Below are 19,622 nucleotides of genomic sequence, written 5' to 3' on the forward strand. Positions count from 1 at the left end.
CAAGCCCGCGCACCGCAACAAAGAGTAGCCCCCGCTCACTGCAACTAGAGAAAGCCCATGTGCAGCAACGAAGACCCAACGCAGCCAAAAATAAATAAATAAAATAAATAAATTTATGGAAAAAAATATGGCATGGTTGAACACAGAAAACATGCTAAATGAAATAAGCAAGTCACAAAAGACTACATATTATATTTCCATTTATGTGAAATGTCTAAAATATGCAAATCCAGAAACAGAAAGTAAATAAGTGGTTGCTAGGGGCTGTGGGGAGAGTGGAATAGGGAGTGAATGCTAATGGACATGAGGTTTCTTTTTGGGGTACTGAAAATGCTCTGGAACATTTTCAACAGACTGTAGTGGTGGTTTCACCACACTGTGAATACTAAAAAAACACTGAACTGTATGTACACTTTTAACGACTGAATTTTGTGATATATGAACTATACCTTAATAAAGCTATTTTTAAAAATCCAGCCCTAAATACAGACGAGTTTAGAAGGTGGAAAAAATATGCCATGGTGAAAGTGTTTCAAGCTCAGGATCAATAGTTTTATAAGCAGTTCTCAAATTGGTCTAACAGGACTTTCAGGAGAGAACTGAGAGTACGGAAAAAGAGAAATAAAACCTCTAAGAGCTAAGTAAATAAATAACACAGTCTTGAAACTAGAAGAGGTGAGTACCAAGCAAAATGCACTGGTAAAAACTGAAATCTAGACACATCATAAAAATTTAGATCATCACCAGATTTTTAAAAGTCTGAACAACAAACAGCTTCCAGATAGAAAGTGGTTATATACAAAGGAAAGAGAATAAGACTAGCTTCAAGAACTCACTATCAACAACAGAGGCTATAAAATTATGGAGCAATTATCTTCAAAAATCTGATTAAGAATAGTTGTAAAATTAGAACCCTAGTATCCAAATAAGGGAGCAAAATGAAAACATTTCAACATCTAAAGACTGAAAACTCACTCTTCATTGGTTCCTCCCTGAAAAAAGAATTCAGAGATATAGTCTACCAAAGCATAAAGTTAATCTAAAGTAGGAGAAATGGAAAACATCAGAAAAAGCAGTGGGCAAATAAATCAGTAAAATAAACGTAGTCCAAGGCAACTCCTGACATAAAAGTAAATAAGTGATCTGGAACTAAAATCTGAGATGACCTGAAAATGGGAGAAATTTGGGAGGGAGGAGGAAGTAAAACAAACTTGTCTTATTGTAGAGATTACATATACAGGACATATGGATTTTATGTATAAAAATTACATATATTGGACTTCCCTGGTGTCCAGTGGCTAATACTCCACGCTCCCAATGCAGGGGATCCAGGTTCGATCCCTGATCAGGGAACTAGATCCCACATGCCACAACTCAGAGTTCACAAGACACAACTAAAGATACCGTACACCACAACGAAGATTCTGCATGCAGCAACTAAGACCCGGAACAGCCAAATAAATAAATAAATAAATAAATTTTAAAATTACATATAAAAATTTTAACAGCAACCAACATAAAAAAAGGAATAGGATGAGCAACTTTCAAATAACTAAAGCAAAGAAGTCAAATATAGAAAATTCATCAAAAGGAAGAAAAAAACAAGAAAAAAGGAGGGTAAACAGAAAACGTAGAATAAGAATAAAACTAAGTAGATTTATAATCATAATTAATATGAAAGAATTTACTCCCCCTGTTCAAAGACCAATATTCAGCCTGGGTTCAAAAAAAGAAAAAGCATAAAATACAAGCCTTTTAGAAAATGGGAAATTAGGATAGGAAATGTTATAGAAAAGATATCTATGTGGTTAGAGTCTAGGAAACAAAATCAACAAAGGCTCCTCATCCTTTGAAAATTATCAACTAACAGATTTGCTTCAGATTACCGCATGTAGCAATTAACATAAGATTATTGGCAATTGTCTTAAGAGCTCTACTTCTAAAGCTAAAGATACATACAATACATATACAAAAGAATTTTTCTTCTATATTTTATAACTTCATATATTTTATTATGAAATGATTTCTAATAAAGGAAAACAAAAAGCACATGGCAGACCTTTCAACAAATCTTAGTTGTTTTACAAGTATCTATCAAAACGGGTTGTAATATATCTCTAATAACAAAACTCAACAAACACATTCTTCTTATAAGTAAAGGCAAAGATTAATAATATAAGAAATGTTAATATAAAGTAAATCAAAAGGGTTATTATAAGTACAAAATAAGATAACACAAGCAATAGTTACCACTGTCTACTGGAACCTCCTCACCTTCCTAAACCAAATCTTATTTTAATAAGAGTAGTTCCACACTTCAATGGCTTGTACGTACTCTAAAGAATAAAGAAAGCTGGTACCAAGAGACCGTCACCCATAATAAGAAACCCATTCATTTTTACATTGACTTATAAGTGAGTCCCTGAAGATCAAATAGGAAACCCTCTATAAAAGTTAAAGATTAAAAATAATAATTTAAGGGGCTTCCCTGGTGGCGCAGTGGTTGAGAGTCTGCCTGCCAATGCAGGGGACACGGGTTCGAGCCCTGCTCTGGGAGGATCCCACATGCCGCGGAGCAACTAGGCCCGTGAGCCACAATTACTGAGCCTGCACGTCTGGACCCTGTGCTCCGCAACAAGAGAGGCTGCGATAGTGAGGCCCGCGCACCGCGATGAAGAGTGGCCCCCACTTGCCGCAACTAGAGAAAGCCCTCGCACAGAAACGAAGACCCAACACAGCCATAAATAAATAAATAAATAAACCCAAAAGTTAAAAATAATAATAATAATAATAATTTTAAAAAGGTTGGGACTTCCCGGGTAGCAAGTGGTTAAGAATCCACTTGCCAATGTAGGGGACACGGGTTCAATCCCTGGTCCAGGAAGATCCCACATGCCACGGAGCAACTAGGCCTGTGCACCACAACTACTGAGCCTGCGCTCTAGAGCCCACGAGCCACAACTACTGAGCCTGCGTGCTGCAACTACTGAAGCCCACATGCCTAGAGCCCCTCCTCCACAACAAGAGAAGCCACTGCAATGAGAAGCCTGCGAACTGCAATGAAGAGTAGCCCCCGCTCGCTGCAACTAGAGAAAGCCCACGTGCAACAAGGAAGACCCAACGCAGCCAAAAAATAATAATAATAAAAAAAACCCCACAGGAATATGCAAATAGAATTCTATAGTGAAGAGAGATGTTATCTGGCTTTTATTCTTTTCCCCCAATGGAAAAACTAGCTAAATAATTACTTTTTTTTTTTTTTTTAATTTTGTGTGTGTGTGTGTGTGCACATTTTGGGTGAAAGGGAGAATTCTTTTTTTCTTTTTTCTTTTTTTAAATTTATTTATTTTTGGCTCCGTTGGGTCTTCGTTGTTGTGCACGGGCTTTCTCTCGTTGTGGCGAGTGGGGGCTACTCTTCCTTGCGGTGCTCAGGCTTCTCATTGCGGTGCGCAGGCTTCTCACTGTGATGGCTTGTCTTTGTTGTGGAGCATGGACTCTAGGCGCGCGGGCCTCAGTAGTTGTAGCACGCAGGCTCAGTAGTTGTGGCTTACGGGCTCTAGAGCGCAGGCTCAGTAGCTGTGGTGCATGGGCTTAGCTGCTCCACAGCATGTGGGATCTTCCTGGACCAGGGTTCAAACCTGTGTCCCCTGCATTGCAGGCAGATTCTTAACTACTGCACCAGCAGAAAAGTCCCTAACTAATTACTTTTTTGTTCCCCCTTGCTGGTTCCCAATCAAATTTTGTTCATTTGAAAAACTATCCCTGCCTGATCACAGCAATAGGCAATTTCTCAGGCTTCATGCCTCGTTCACTCAACATCTGTTTAAGGTGTACCTACAATTATTGCTTGGTACTTCTCTAAGTGGCAGCTATATAACAGGACAAAATCCCTCATTAAAATTAATTCTAATGGAAAAAGACAAACATTAAGCATAAAAAAATAAATAAAAGTTACTGAGATTCCCGGATAAAATGCAGTATATTAGCTTTTGAAAAATAAGAATGTTAGCTAACAGTGGAAAAGTATTATCCTTCTAACAAAGTATATGCTAAAAACTTTATAATTTTCAAAACTATATGTTAAAGTCTTAGGTACTTTTGAAAAGACCATCACATACATCATCTTACATGAACCTCACATGCTAGGAGATATAAGCAGGTATTCCCATTCCACAAACTAAAAAGTTCAAGTCTGAAAGAGATGGTTAGTTTTAAATGGGAAACCAGAACTAGAACTTTAGATCTTTCAACTCACTGTCCAGAGTTCTGTCCATTACAATATAATCTCTCCTGGCAAAAGACGTTAATTAAAAAGCTTATAATATATTAAGAAAATATCTCATAAAAAGGTCCCAAATCAACCTCATGTTATAGTAAATTCAAAACTTTACTACTGAGGGACTTCCCTGGTGGCTCAGTGATTACGAATCTGTCTGCCAATGCAGGGGACACGGATTCGAGCCCTTGTCTGGGAAGATCCCACATGCCGCAGAGCTACTAAGCCTGCGAGCCACACTACTGATCCCGCGCACCACAACTACTTAAGTCCACACACCTAGAGCCCGTGCTCCACAACAAGGAGAAGCCACCACAATAAGAACCCCACGCCCCACAGCAAAATGTAGCCCCCACTTGCTGCAACTAGAGAAAGCCCACGCACAGCAACAAGACCCAACGCAGCCCAAAAATAAATAAATTTTTTTTTTTAAATTACTATTCAGGGCTTCCCTGGTGGCGCAGTGGTTGAGAATCTGCCTGCCAACGCAGGGGACACGGGTTCGAGCCCTGGTCTGGGAAGATCCCACATGCTGCGGAGCGACTAGGCCCGTGAGCCACAATTGCTGAGCCTGCGCGTCTGGAGCCTGTGCTCCGCAACGAGAGGCCGCGATAGTGAGAGGCTCGCGCACCGCGATGAAGAGTGGCCCCCACCTGCCGCAACTAGAGAAAGCCCTCGCACAGAAACGAAGACCCAACACAGCCACAAATTAATTAATTAATTAATTAATTTTTTAAAAGAAATCTCATTTAAAAAAAAATTACTATTCAAAGTATGGTCCTTGGGCCATCAACATAACCTGGGAGCTTGTTAAAAATACACAATTGCAAGCCCACCCAGAACTACTGAATCAGAATCTACATTTTACCACGATCTCCAGGTGATCTACACGCACAATAAAATTTGACAAGCATTTGTCGAGAACAGTGTTGTCCAAAAGAACTTTCCATAATGATAAAAATGTTTTATATCTGCACTATGTGGCTATCGTATTGGACAGATCAAGAACGTCTCAAACTACAACTGTGCCTAAATATAATTTCTTACAATACTAAATAAAATAAGCCTCAGTTACCCTAATATGTATACTCTTTCACTAAATTTTACTGCCAGTAATACATACAGACCAAAAACATTTTTTTTTAAAACAGAGACCCAACAACTGAAAAAGCATAGCTTCCTAGAGACATGTGGAGTAAGACCTACATTATTATGGAGTAAGCCACACATTATTACTGACTGCATTATAAAAGGTATAGTTATAAAAGATTCTCATTTAATAATCTACCAATAATTTTGTTTAACATGGGCTCTCAAAGAAGAAATGTTCCATTATCTTAAAAATCTGCTTACATAGAACACCGAGGTCTCTGAATAAGCTAGGTAAGTGAAATATTATTGTAAAAACTATCTACTACAAGGATAAAGTTAGATTCCCTATTAAATTACAAGAACTAGCTAGAATTTCCTGTTTCAGAAAATGGATGGGACAGGATATAAACAATTCAAGACCTTCAGTAATTTTAAAGTATGTCAGAACAAAATTTGTGGTAGGTTGGTTGGTTTCCTATTGTTATTATCACTTGGAAATAGAGTAACCTTTGATGGAAGAAAATTTTTTGAGAATTCACAAGCTACCCCTAAATTCCACTCCATATAATAATTTGTAATCTAGCTGACATTTGACTTTGAATTCCACCCACAGAAAGGAGTCATTTATCATACATGGTGTGGTATAAGGTATAATCTGCCTGAAGGAGGAAATAGGGAAGTTACTGCCCATATCCTTTGCCACTGAACTCTAGAAGGAAATATTAACACTCCCAAACTACAGGAAGATGTCAGGATTAGGAAGATTCCATTCTTACTAACGAAGGAAGAAATGAGGATATGAACCCTGCCTGGGACGAAGACCATGATGACGAGATGCAGCACAAGACAAGCAAAGCCAGTTTGACCTTGAGTCTCCAAAGGGTTATTAAAAGAGGCTGGGGATAGGCCAACCAGCAGTGACAAACAGCAAAAGATTGGGAGTTAAAGGTAGGTGAAGACTGAGTTTAGCATCAAAATCTCTAACTTTGTTGTTCTCTTCTATTTACCCATCAAATCTGATGGTAGCTAAAGACTGAGTTTAGCATCAAAATCTCTAACTTTGTTGTTCTCTTCTATTTACCCATCAAATCTGATGGTAACTAAAAATTTTCCATTATACTCTTCTATAAGCTATGAGGGACATTCTAAAGTATGGTATTTATGCAAGGATTCTCAAAACTCTACGGACATATCTTTCACAAATATCAAGGGTGTACTGTATATCACTATACAGTATTTGCAGTATAATTAAAGTCTGGTGGATGTTTTATATTTCAACATGATCTTTGCCAGGATCAGAACATCCAACTGCTTAGAAGAACAGTTCCCAAACTTCATAGTACTCCATAGTCTTCTCATGAAAAAAAAAAGTTTTTAGAGGCTTTAATACACGACAGAGTAAATCAAATCGCTCAAGATTTTTATAAAAATAACCTAAGAGATAAGGGTTTAATGGTGTATAAGAGCCACACAGTCCAAAGAACTGGGCAGGGAGTTTAAAAAACAAAACAGAAAAACTATATCCTCCCTCACATATGTTCTAGTCAATTTGCAATGTTCATCACAATTTTTTTTTTTTTTGGCCACACCACGTGGTTTGCAGGATCTTAGTTCCCTGACCAGGGATTGAACCCGCTCTCTGGGCAGTGAAAGCTCGGAGTCCTAACTACTGGACCACTAGGGAATTCCCCATCATAACTTTAAACAGATGTAGTTTCTCCAATACTAAGAAGAGTACTTCATTCTTTTAAATATATCTAATATAATTTAAATACCATAAACATATGATACTCACCCCCCCACAAAAAAAAAAACACACACACACACAGGAACAAGTTGTTGTTTTGTTTTGTTTTGTTTTTTGGGTTTTTTAAATTAATTTATTTATTTTATTTATTTTTGGCTGCTTTGGGTCGTCGTTGCTGCGTGTGGGCTTTCTCTAGTTGTGGCGAGAGGGGGCTACTCTTTGTTGTGGTGCACGAGCTTCTCATCGCATGGCTTCTCTTGTTGCAGAGCACGGGCTCTAGGCACGTGGGCTTCAGTAGTTGTGGTACGTGGGCTCAGCAGTTGTGGCTCGCGGGCTCTAGAGCGCAGGCTCAGTAGTTGTGGCTCACAGGCTTAGTTGTTCTGCGGCTTGTGGGATCATCCCGGACCAGGGCTTGAACCTGTGGCCCCTGCATTGGCAGGCGGATTCTTAACCACTGCACCACCACGGAAGTCCAAAGTTGTTGTTTAACTATGAAAATTTACATATTTCTCCTTTTTACTTAATGTAATTGCATTCCACCTAATTTTCTCCTAATTATATAATATTGTATTACTTGAAAATAAAAACAAAAACACTCTTCCAAAATGTTTCCACATCAGCTCTCTCACAAACCACAATTATTCTTGATAAAGCCCACACTAGACAGGACTAGATATCAAAAAATCTTTCTGAACATATTTTAGTAGAAATCCTAACTGCTCAGAATGAGTGACTCATGAATTGTCCACACAAGAAAACTCTCTCACCGTCATACCACATTATTAAGATTTTGTAAAATGCATACATCATTCACAAATCTGTTAGTTTCCCAGTTTGGGGAAATATATGTAACCTGTGTATAAAGCACAACTCAAGCTGCTTTTAAAACCCTCTGGCCCAGGACTTCCCTGGCAGCACAGTGGTTAAGAATCCACCTGCCAATGCAGGGGACACAGGTTCGATCCCTGGTCCGGGAAGATCCCACGTGCTGTGGAGTGACTAGGCCCGTGCGCCACAACTACTGAGCCCACGCGCCTAAGGCCCGTGCTCTGCAACAAGAGAAGCAACCACAATGAGAAGCCCACGCACCTGCAACAAAGAGTAGTCCCTGCTCACCGCAACTACGCGCAGCAACGAAGACCCAATGCAGCCAAAAATAAATAAATAAATAAATAAATTTATTTAAAAAAAAACGTCTGGCCCTGTAACTCCAAAAACAATACAAACACAACTCTTGAGAAGTTGGTCTTTCTAATCAAGCAAATATTGGTACTAAATGTCAGATTAGATGCCACGTGACAGACACGTATACTCTTCTATTTATTAAAATAGCATGCCTAGTAGAAGAGGATTTCCTAAATATGATATAAAAAGCATAAAAGACTGAACAGTTCAGTCCATTAAAATTATGAACTTTTCTCATCAAAAGACTATGAAGAGATAAGACAAGTCACAAATTAGGAGAGGATATTTTCAAACCATCAACAAATAATTAGTATACAAAATCAATAAAGAACTCTTAAAAATCAATCAGAAAAAGAGAAAACTCAAAAATAAGCAGAGAACTTGAATATACACATCACAGAAGCACAAATGGCCAATGAACACACAAAAAAGATGCTCAACTTTGGGAAATGGTAATAAAAACACAGTAGATACTATTTCAAACCCAAGAGATTAGAAAAAAATTTAAAACTCTGACAATATTAAGTGTTGGGGAGGAAGTAAAACAACCAAAACACACACACTGCTGGCTCTTGACTCAGTAAACCACAAGATTCACAATTACCATGAGCCAATTCAGTGACTCAAACACTGGAAGTGTTTGGTAAGCATTAAGCAACTGACAATGACCAATCCAAAATTCTGAGAACACATGAGGATTGCTGCCAAATACAAATTTTGGCCCTTGCTGAAGCAGGTCCAACCTGACTCAGCAATACAAGTATAAAAACTTTTAGTCCCTTATCCAGTTTATCCAGTTTATTTTGTTAAGTACAAAATATTCAGGTATTTACTTCCTCCTAGAATACTGATAATATCTTAAGTGACTAAAATTGTAATGAACTATTTATCATTCCAGTTACACTACTATTTCAGTGAGAACAAGTAGTTTAAAATGGTATTACTTTAAAACTCATGCTTACACTTTAAATTTACTTGATAGGAACCGAATGGCAAAATGATGTAACAGATGCAGTAAAGGCATTGAAATTGGACAAATTTAGTAACCTTGGTTAAGTTACTCAACTTTTCTAATCCTCAGTTTCCTCAACACCTAAAAAGCATGCCTCTCACAACCTGCTTACCTAAACAAATTGTAAGGATTAAGTGAGATTATGTAAAGTGTTTAACAATGCCTAGCTCATTAATATAGACCCAATTTTAGCACATATCCCTTTGTAAATCTAGCTGCCCTCACCTAAAATTTTTTAAATCTGAAATTATAATTCTCAATTCATAGGAAAATATTATTCTTACATTCAAATTATTTTCCAATATTACAAGAAATTGTGTGCTACAGGTTAGAAGAGCAACACCCTGCTTACATCTTTCTCTGACTGAAAGGCTCCTTCCTATAAGGAATTAGATTCTGGAAAAGAGGATAGATTTTCACTTATCTTCGTGATACAGATGCAAGGATTCCCATGCTATGTGGGAAACTAAATCCAGTTGATTTCTAAGCTTCAACTCAAGGTTTTCTTGACTCCAAGAAGAAGTTTATTTAATACCTAATTTAAGGTACTGTATGCTACCTTTTGCCTTTCTTGAGAAAGACTGTCTGAAGAAAATTACCTGATTAATGATAAACTGATGGTCTGGTTTTGGTTTTGGTTGCTCTGTGGGGAAAATGTTTACACTTAAAATAATCTACATATAAAAAAACCGCAAAACATTCAACAATATAATTAAATAACAGGAAAAATGTGTAATACTGACAACTACACTCTGAGGTAATGAAGATACATTTATAATGCTGAAAAAATTCAGAGAGAATTTTAGTCACTGAATTAAACTTCAGGAATCCTCATTTTAAATACCTTACCACAGTCAAGACATCAAAGAAAAGTCACCCAAGATAAAGTGATGTTTGCCAGCCTAAGAAATGGGAACTAAAAACTACTGATGAGAATTGTCCACAGACCTAATATTGTATTAGGATACTGTTACTGTCTTCTTCAAAATCAAAAAGAAAAATAAAATCTTTCAGATATACATAAAGTAGGTCATGATGAAATAATGAGTCAAATACTAAACAAAAGAAAAATTCAGTAAGTTCTTATATTTACATAATATTATAAGCCTTCCTTAGTCTTCACTTCCGAAAAACACTTTTTCTTCCAATGAGGCTGTGCAGTGATATTCTCACTAGAGAAATATTAATTTTCCCATTTCCATAATTATAATGACTTATTAATGCAACACACACTTGGCAGTCAATAAACGTTGAATAACTAAGTAACAAAGAATGAATAGGATGTATTAGAAACAAAAATTTATAAAATCCCACTTTAAAAAGTAGGTTAATGCAGACAATGTAATTCTTTTAGACTTCAGACATTTTACATTCTTTGCTACAAAATAATCCAGAAACTTTCAGTTTAACTAGTTTGGGACATTAACTAGAAAGAGCTGTCTATCACTAAAGACTAAGTGCCCCGTTTTTCACATCATCAAATCTGACAAAATTCTAAAGAGAAACATCCATCATATCTATCCAAATTCTCAAATTCTAATAATTAGAACTGAGGAAAGAAAGAAGCCCTAGTAAGTGGAGTTAGAACAGAAGCTATTTAATAGATAACTAAATTACCAAATCTGGTTTTGCAACACTCCATGGTGTCTAAAAACTCTCAAAATTTTATTTCGGTTTAATATAAAATGTATTTTTATGCCTAGCCACACTTTTAAGAAACTGTCTGGAAACAAAAACATGTGGCGACAACACAAAGGTCAGAGATCGCTGACAGAGATCAAATAAATGAACTATAAATTAATGATCCACAAGAAAGATTAGGGGCTGTTTCTGAAGCCCAGGGGGACTGTACAGATAAGTCTCCACCCAAGAAACAAACAAAAGAAGCAAGATTAACATGCCTGGAGAAGACCAGGCAAGGCCAAATATATCCCCAAAGATCACTCGCCCCGGATCTGGTCTCCTCCCTTTCCCTCTAACCTCATCGCCTCAGGGAAAACTAAATCTGTATCTCCTGTCCCCAACTCACCCTCAAGTCTTCCCCATCACTAACCTTTACTAAAACCTGGGTCCCTCTCCCCAACATCCTCTAATTCCCACCGAGCTCTCGCTCCAGCCAGATAGATGTCTACTGCACCTATTTTCCAGTAGAGTATTAGTCCCCTTAATCCGAACTCATTTATTTTCCCGCATCCCATCTGCCCTCCGCCCCCTTCAACTCTGGTCCCCTCACTCCGACCCTTCTCCCAGAATCCTCCCCAAGTCACCCCTCTCTGGCCCCTTCGCCTTCACACCCCCTGAGCTGCCGCTCCTCTCATTCCACTCAGCCTCCAGCTTCCTCCCTATCCCTCCCCCATCCGTCTCCCGGTACCTGCTCCCTCCTCCAACTCCGCCCATCTCCCCCTCCCCCAGCGGGAGGCCCCCTCACCTGAACGCTGCCGCCGCTGTCCCAGAAGCCGAAAGGTGCTGCCGCCGGCCGGCCTCCCAGGCTCGGTCCCCGCTGAGCTCCTGACGGCCCCTAGGGAGAGCGAAGACCACCACCTCCAACTCTGCCCTCCCCAGGCCAGGCCGTCACCGTAACCACCGCCAGTGCCACAGCCGCCATGTTGAAACCCCACTTCCCTCCTCCTTCCCCTCACCGCTCCTCCCCTTTGGGCGTCTGACGTCATAGCGCCGCGCTCCATCCCTCGAGCCAATGGGAGGAGTCAACGGTGACGTGACTAATCTCCACAAGGGCGGAACATCTGCTAGGATTCAGAGCGTCGCTGTTGGAACCAGTGAACCCGGCACACCCTAGAGGAGGGACGAAAGGTGGGGGTCACTGAGAGGGTAATGCGTAAGGGTTGGAGAAGGGGCCCAGGTGGGAGTCCGAGACACTTGAATCTCGAAGGGAAGCACAAAGGCTTACCAAGGAGACCCACTTGGAAATCAGGATGTTTGGCTTCTGGTCTTGGGTCATTGACTTGGTACAAAGTCCTACTCTTTCTGGGCCTCACTTTCCCCATTTACAAATTGTAAGGGAGCACGACCCTATGAGGCCTTACCAGAAAAGACCCCCACCCATGTCCTCTGCCTGCCTTTTGTCTGTAAAAAAAAATTTTGTCGAAGAATAAATTTAATCAGAGAACTGAAAAAAATGCAGAAAGAAAGAAAAACAGTCAAACAAGACACAATAATAATATTTTAGCCATTAAACAAAGTCAAGGACCTTTAGTTCTTCCTGAAGGACTATAGATAATATTCTGAGCTATGTCCTTTGAGCTGTTTTGCAGATACTGAACCCCTGCCCCCACCAGGTGGAAGAAGTTAACTGTAGGCTGCCCACAAGCATGTAGACCCCAGACCAGTTGGAACCAGAAGGTTGATGATGCCAACTCCCGATTACCTCATCACCAACCAATCAGAAGAATGTCCACGAGCTGACCACTCCCTGCTCCTTGAACACTGTAAGACTCCTCACTACCTCCTCCAAGGCAGGACACACAGTCTTGAGGGCATTAGCCCACTGTGACCCCCTTTGCCTGGCAAAGCAATAAAGCTGTTCTTTTCTACTTCACCCAAAACTGTCTACATGTTTCTATTAGGCACCAGTGAACAGAGGCCAAATTTCAGCAACACAATGAATGGGTTGAAAGGTGAGCTCTAAATCTCCCTCCAGTTCGGACATCCAACGGGTTTAAACCAGGTAATCCAATCCCAAACCTTTACTGCCTTCTATACTTATTGGATGTCTCCTAGAATCAAGTGCATTGAGGTTCATAACTGAATGAGATGAGTCATTGTTCCCAAAAGTTCCTAACTGGTGGGAAAAATAGAAGCATAAACAGTAACTCTAGAAAAAAGTCAGAGTGATGATGGCATCAGTTGCTCTGGAAAAATTGACCTTTGGCTAAAGGATTAGGAGAGATTTACATCTCTATACTTTCTTGGTACTGTACATAAAGAATGTGTACACTCTGGTGTCTAATTCTCTAGCCCTGTTTTCTCTCCAGAGCTCCAGAGAAGATTAATTGTATTTTGAAGAGTGCAGCAGTTTTAATCCACAATGAGAGAAAGTGGGCATTCCAGAAGGGGGCAGTTAAAATGAACAGAGAGGGACTTCCCTGGTGATCCAGTGGGTAACACTCTGTGCTCCCAATGCAGGTGTCCAGGGTTAGATCCCTGGTCGGGGAACTAGATCCCACATGCATGCTGCAACTAAGAGTTTGCATGCCGCAACCATGAGCCCGCATGCTGCAACTAAAAAAAAAAAACCCCACATGCCACAACGAAGATCCCACGTGCTGCAACGAAGACCCAGTGCAGCCAAAATAAATAAATAAATAAAAATACATATTAAGGGACTTCCCTGGTGGCACAGTGGTTACGAATCTGCCTGCCGGGCTTCCCTGGTGGCGCAGTGGTTAAGAATCCACCTGCCAATGCAGGGGACACGGGTTAGAGCCCTGGTCCAGGAAGATACCACATGCCACGGAGCAACTAAGCCTGTGCGCCGCAACTACTGAGCCTGCGCTCTAGAGCCCATGAGCCACAACTACTGAAGCCCATGCACCACAACTACTGAAGCCCATGCGCCTAGAGCCCATGCTCCTCAACAAGAGAAGCCACCGCAATGAGAAGCCCGCGCACCGCAACAAAGAGTAGCCCCCACTCCTGCAACTAGAGAAAACCCGCACGCAGCAACGAAGACCAAATGTAGCCATAAATAAATAAATAAATAGATAAATAAATAAAACATTTTAAAAAATACATGTTAAAAAAATAAACTGAACAGAGAATAGCAAATCATCACTTTTGGATTACTTGCCTACTTAATTCAACAGATAATGGGCAGCCACAGAAGGTTTGTGGAGAGAGCAGTGATCTGAGCAAATCTCTTCATCAGGAGAATTAAAATGGTAGCAGTGAATAAAATGGATTGGAGACTACCTTGTAGACTTCTACACTGAGTAAAAGACTTACACCTGAACTAAAGCATAGACAGTGGGAATGGAGACTAGGAGATAAGCTGGAGCAAGACTTAGGAAATGGACTCAACAAGATTTAGAGACCTGCTATATGGAAGGAGAAATCACGAAGAAGAAAGAGCCAAGTTTTGGAGGTGTCTTATTAACAGAAATAAGGCCTAAGATTTACTGAAGTACTAAGGGAGATAATAATGAGTCTAGCTGGGCAAACTGAGATTAAGATGATGGCAGATTTTCTGCAGAGACGCTCAGGAGGAAATGTGAGCTTGGAAATCAGGAAAGAGATAAGGAGTACACAGGTATAACATAGTGGTACTCCTTGAACAAATAAATTTGTCATTCATTTATCCAGCAAGTATTAATTGAGTGCCTGCAGTATACCAGGCACTGTTCTATGCACTAGGGATACAACAGTATATAAAAATACAACCCCCCAAAAAAAAACCTGCTCTCACAAATCTTACATTCTAGAGGAAAATAATAATAGTGGTGAAAGGTTTTACAAAGAAGAATAAAGCAAGGAAAGGAAATGGAAAGTATCCAGGGTTGAAATTTATAAAGGATGGCCAGGGAAAGATGACATCTGAGAAAAGACCTGAAGGAGGTGAGGACATGAGTCATGCAGATACCTAGGAGAACAAAATGCCAGGCCAAGGGAACAGCAAGTACAAACACCCTGAGATGAAAGCTCACCTTCTATATTCTAGGATCAGTAAGCAGCCAGATATGGCTGGCATGGAGTGAGTGAGCAATGAAGAGAATAAGGCAGGTGAAAGCCCAGAGGTAACAGGGGGCTAAATCATACAGGGTTTTGTAGATCATTTTAAGGACTTTGGCTTTTACTCTAAGTGAGAGTTTTGACAGAGAAGGAAAATGATCTAAATTTTTAGCAGGATCACTGTAGTGACTACACTGAGCATAGCTAAAGAAGGGCAAGGGCAGAAGAAGAAAGACCACTTGGAGGTTATTGCAGTAATCCAGACAGGAAATGATAATGCTGTAGACTGAGAAGTAGTAGTAGTGAAGGTGATAAGAAATGGTCGGGTTCTGGGTAGGTTTTGAAGATAAAGCTGTAAGAATTTGCTCACAGATTAGATGCACAGTGTGAGAAAATGAGAAGACTCAAGGATGACTTTAAAGTTTTTGACCTGAGTCAAATTTTTGCAGGTATGGCTACAAGAATGGAAAATCAGATTAATTCAAATTTCTGGGGATACCACCCTTTGGAACACTGACAAATAGGGCATGGGAAGATAAAGGAGAGAGATGGAAAAGTGGTGGCCAGAGAAGTAGAAAAGGAATCGGGAACCGTGGTGCCAGGGAGGATTAGGAAGGAAAACTCTTTGGAGGACTGGGCCTGTGCCTCCTCTCAGAGTAGGACTCCCTGAGGCCAGAGACAAACCTCCCCCATCAGGCAGGGACTTCCTGAGGTTCCTCATAAGCCTAGGTCTCCTGATCTAGTAATTTTTCCTTCTCTGCCTTCTTGCTTTAAGTGGGGACCAAGTTGCTGACCACCTACTCCTGGGCCAGCCTGCCATGTCCCTCCAACCCCCATGGAGGCAACTCATCCTTAAGAAATGGAAAGGCACAGAGAACTATATTCAGTATACTATGATAAACCATAATGGAAAAGAATATTATCCAAAAAAGAATGTATATATATGTATAACTGAATCACTTGTCTGTACAGAGGAAGTTAACACAACATTGTAAATCAACTATACTTCAACTTTTTTAATTTTTAAAAAATATTTTTAAAAAAAGAAATGGAAAGGAAGTGAGGATATTTCCTAGAAAAACAAATAGTTCTTCATCTTCCTAGGAATGACTCATACTTGTCAGTTTCCACATATGAATCCCAGTGCTAGCTCACCTGGGGCCAGAAGATGGTGAACAGGGTGCCAGTCCTCTACTTTCCCTGCGCTGTGTCTTTCCCTCCCAGTGCCAGCATACCTGCTGGCCTAGAAGCATCCCCCCAGGCAAGGAGCACCAGTTTGTGCTCCTCCCACTTTTCCTCTTCTTTCTCCCTCCCTTCATACACTAGGCTTTTGGGTATTTAAAAGCAAAGACAGGGAACACATACAAGCAGCACTAGAATCTTTCATTCATTTAGCCATCCAACATGGACTAAATCCTACTATGTGCCAGGCACCATGGGTCTGTAAAGATGCTCCAAAGAAGGTTAAGTAAGGAAATCATACAGGTGTACAGATAATGATGGTACCTGGCAGAAAATCACCTGAGTTTCCTAGGTAGCACTTTTCCTGCCTAAGGGGTAGAGAGGAGAGAGAATTCAGGCAGACTTGAGAAATCAAAGAAGACTTCATGGAGAGCTGAAGCAGTTAAGTTAGGCCTTAACAGACAGGTAGAACAAAGGGTGCCCAAATCAATGAGAACAAAGCAGTTTGAGCAAAGGCATGGATGCAGGAAAGTTCCAGGAAATTCAGATTTAATAAGTAGAGCAAAGGGTATATGTAGGAGAGCAGAGGGAGATAAGGCTGGAGAGACAAGGGGGACAAGGCTTGGCTTGGGTTTACAATTCTAAAGCTGTAAATAAAATTACTGACATCTTTCCTCCTGGGAAATTCAAGAGAAAAGTGGATGAGTCCTTACAATCTTGGAGGTCAGGTTGAAACCCTCTGCCCTTCCCCAGAAGCTCAAGGACTCTGGGTGACCTCTGGAGTTCCTTCTGATTTTAAGACCTATGTGATGACCATCATATGAAGATGCAATTATCCTGATGACCATGAATGGATAAAGATGATTTCAAATTCCAAAAAGGTGAAAATATAAACACACATACACACGCACACACACACACATTCTAAAATATTAGAAGAGAATATAGAAAAATATTTTTTGAATCATGCGTTGGGAAGAACTTTTCTAATCATGACACCAAATTCAGAAGGCATAAAGGAAATGATTGACAGATTTGATAATGGCAAAAGACCCCCTACACAAAGTGAGAAGATAAACGGGCAGAAAATATCTGTGACCTATATAATAGGAAAAGGGTTAATTTTCCCCACATACAAAGAGTCCCTACAAATCAGTAAGAAAAATAGAATGATTCAATAGAAAAATATGGGTGTAACTTGTTAAGAGGCAATCACTAAAGAAGAAACACAAATAGCTAGTGAAGATATGAAGAGATGGCCCATATCACTGATTTTTTTTTTTAGTTTGAAATAGGTTATATGCCATTTATCTGTTTTTAAAATTAATTAATTTACTTATTAGTTTTGGCTGTGTCGGATCTTTGTTGCTGCGCGCAGGCTTTCTCCAGTTGTGATGAGTAAGGGCTACTCTTTGATGCGGTGCACGGGCTTCTCATTGCAGTGGCTTCTCTTGTTGCGGAGCACAGGCTCTAGGCATGCGGGCTTCAGTAATTGTGGCGCACGGACTTAGTTGCTCCGAGGCATGTGGGATCTTCCGAGACCAGGGCTCGAACCCGTGTCCCCTGCAATGGCAGGTGGATTCTTTTTTTTTTTTTTTAATTTATTTTTGGCTGTGTTGGGTCTTCGTTGCTGTGCGTGGGCTTTCTCTAGTTGCAGTGAGCAGGGGCTACTCTTCCTTGCAGTGCATGGGCTTCTCATTGTGGTGGCTTCTCTTGTGGAGCACGGGGTCTAGGCGCGCAGGCTTCAGTAGTTGTGGCACGTGGGCTCAGTAGTTGTGGCTTGCGGGCTCTAGAGCTCAGGCTCAGTAGTTGTGGCGCACGGGCTTAGTTGCTCCGCGGTATGTGGGATCTTCACGGACCAGGGCTGGAACCTGTGTCCCCTGCATTGGCAGGTGGATTCTTAACCACTGCACCACCAGGAAAGTCCCATTTATCTGTTCATTAAAAGTTTTTGGCTCTTCACTGGTTGGCAAACTATGGTCATGGGCCAAATCTAGCTCTACTGCTTGCTTTATTTCCACCAGTTTTATTGAACTATAGTCGACATACAGCACTGTGTAAGTTTAAGGTGTACAGCATAATGATTTGACTTACATATATAATGAACTGATTATCACAAGTTTAGTGAACATCCATCACTTCATATAGATATAAAATTAAAGAAATAGAAAAAAAAACTTGTGTGTGTGATGAGAGCTCTTAGAACTTACTCTACACAACTTTCACATACAACATACAGCAGTGTTCATTATATTCATCATGTTGTACATTACATCTTAGTACTTGTTTACGTTATACCTGGAAGTTTGTACCTTTTGACCGCCTTCATCCAATTCCCCCTTCCCACACCCTCACCTATGGTAGCCACAAATCTCTTTTTCTATGAGTTTGTTTGTTTTTGAAGTATATTTGACCTACAACACTATGTTAGTTCCTGTTGCACAACATAGTGATTTGGTATTTCTATACATTTCAAAATGATCACCAGAGTAAGTCTAGTTACAATATGTTATCTTACAAAGATATTACATAGTTATTGACTATATTCCCCACACTGTATATTTCATCCCCATAACTCATTTATTTTGCAACTGGAAGTTTGTACCTCTTAATCTCCCTACCTGTTTATTTCCTCCCCCTACTCTCCTCCCCTCTAGCAACCATCTGTTTGTTCTCTGTGTCTATAACTCTGTTTCTGTATCACTGGTCATTTTTAAAATGAAACAAGGCCCCATGTTTCACCTAACAGATTGGCAACAGCTAAAAGGATTAATTACATCCAAAGCTGGCATGGATGGAGAAATAAGCGTTCTTATACACTTTTTTTTTTGGTATCTTTAAAAAAATTTTTATACAGTTTCTAAAGGTTACTTCCCATTTACAGTTATTACAAAATATTGGCTATATTCCATCTGTTGTACAATACATCCTTGAGCCTGTCTTACATCAAGTAGTTTGTACCTCCCACTGCCTCACCCCTACGTTGCCCCTCCCCCATTCCCCACTGGTAACCACTAGTTTTTTCTCTATATCCGTGTCTGCTTCTTTTATGTTATATTCACTGTATTTTTTAGATTCCATATGTAAATGATATCATAAAGTATTTATCTTTCTCTGTTTGACTTATTTCACTTAGCATTAGGTCCTCCAAGTCCATCAATGTTGCTGCAAATGGCAAAATTTTGTTCTTTTTTATGGTTGAGTAGCATTCCGTTGTGTATATATACCACATGTTCTTTAACCATTCATCTGTTGATGGACGCTTAGGTTGTTTTCATGACAATTTACTAATTGGAAATAGTGTTGCCACGAACATTGGGGTGCGTGTATCTTTTCAAATTAGTGTTTTCCTTTTTTTCTGATATATACCCAAGAGTGGAATTTCTGGGTCATATGATAGTTACATTTTTAGTTTTTTGAGAAATCTCCATGCTGTTTTTCAT

At 39.9% G+C, this 19,622-nt stretch overlaps 1 protein-coding gene across 2 annotated transcripts in view; it reads right to left on the reverse strand.

Moving 5' to 3' along the window:
• UBAP1 (ubiquitin associated protein 1) overlaps positions 1-11,828 on the reverse strand; it is a 55,276-nt gene extending 43,448 nt beyond the window's left edge. For both annotated transcript variants that reach the window (XM_059924583.1, XM_059924581.1), the window contains exon 1: positions 11,741-11,828. The gene's annotated coding sequence lies outside the window, so the exon portion shown is untranslated. The remainder of the gene's footprint in view (positions 1-11,740) is intronic.
• Positions 11,829-19,622: the final 7,794 nt, after the last annotated feature.

Source organism: Balaenoptera ricei, chromosome 6 (assembly GCF_028023285.1).
Source record: "Balaenoptera ricei isolate mBalRic1 chromosome 6, mBalRic1.hap2, whole genome shotgun sequence".
Taxonomy (NCBI): domain Eukaryota; kingdom Metazoa; phylum Chordata; class Mammalia; order Artiodactyla; family Balaenopteridae; genus Balaenoptera; species Balaenoptera ricei.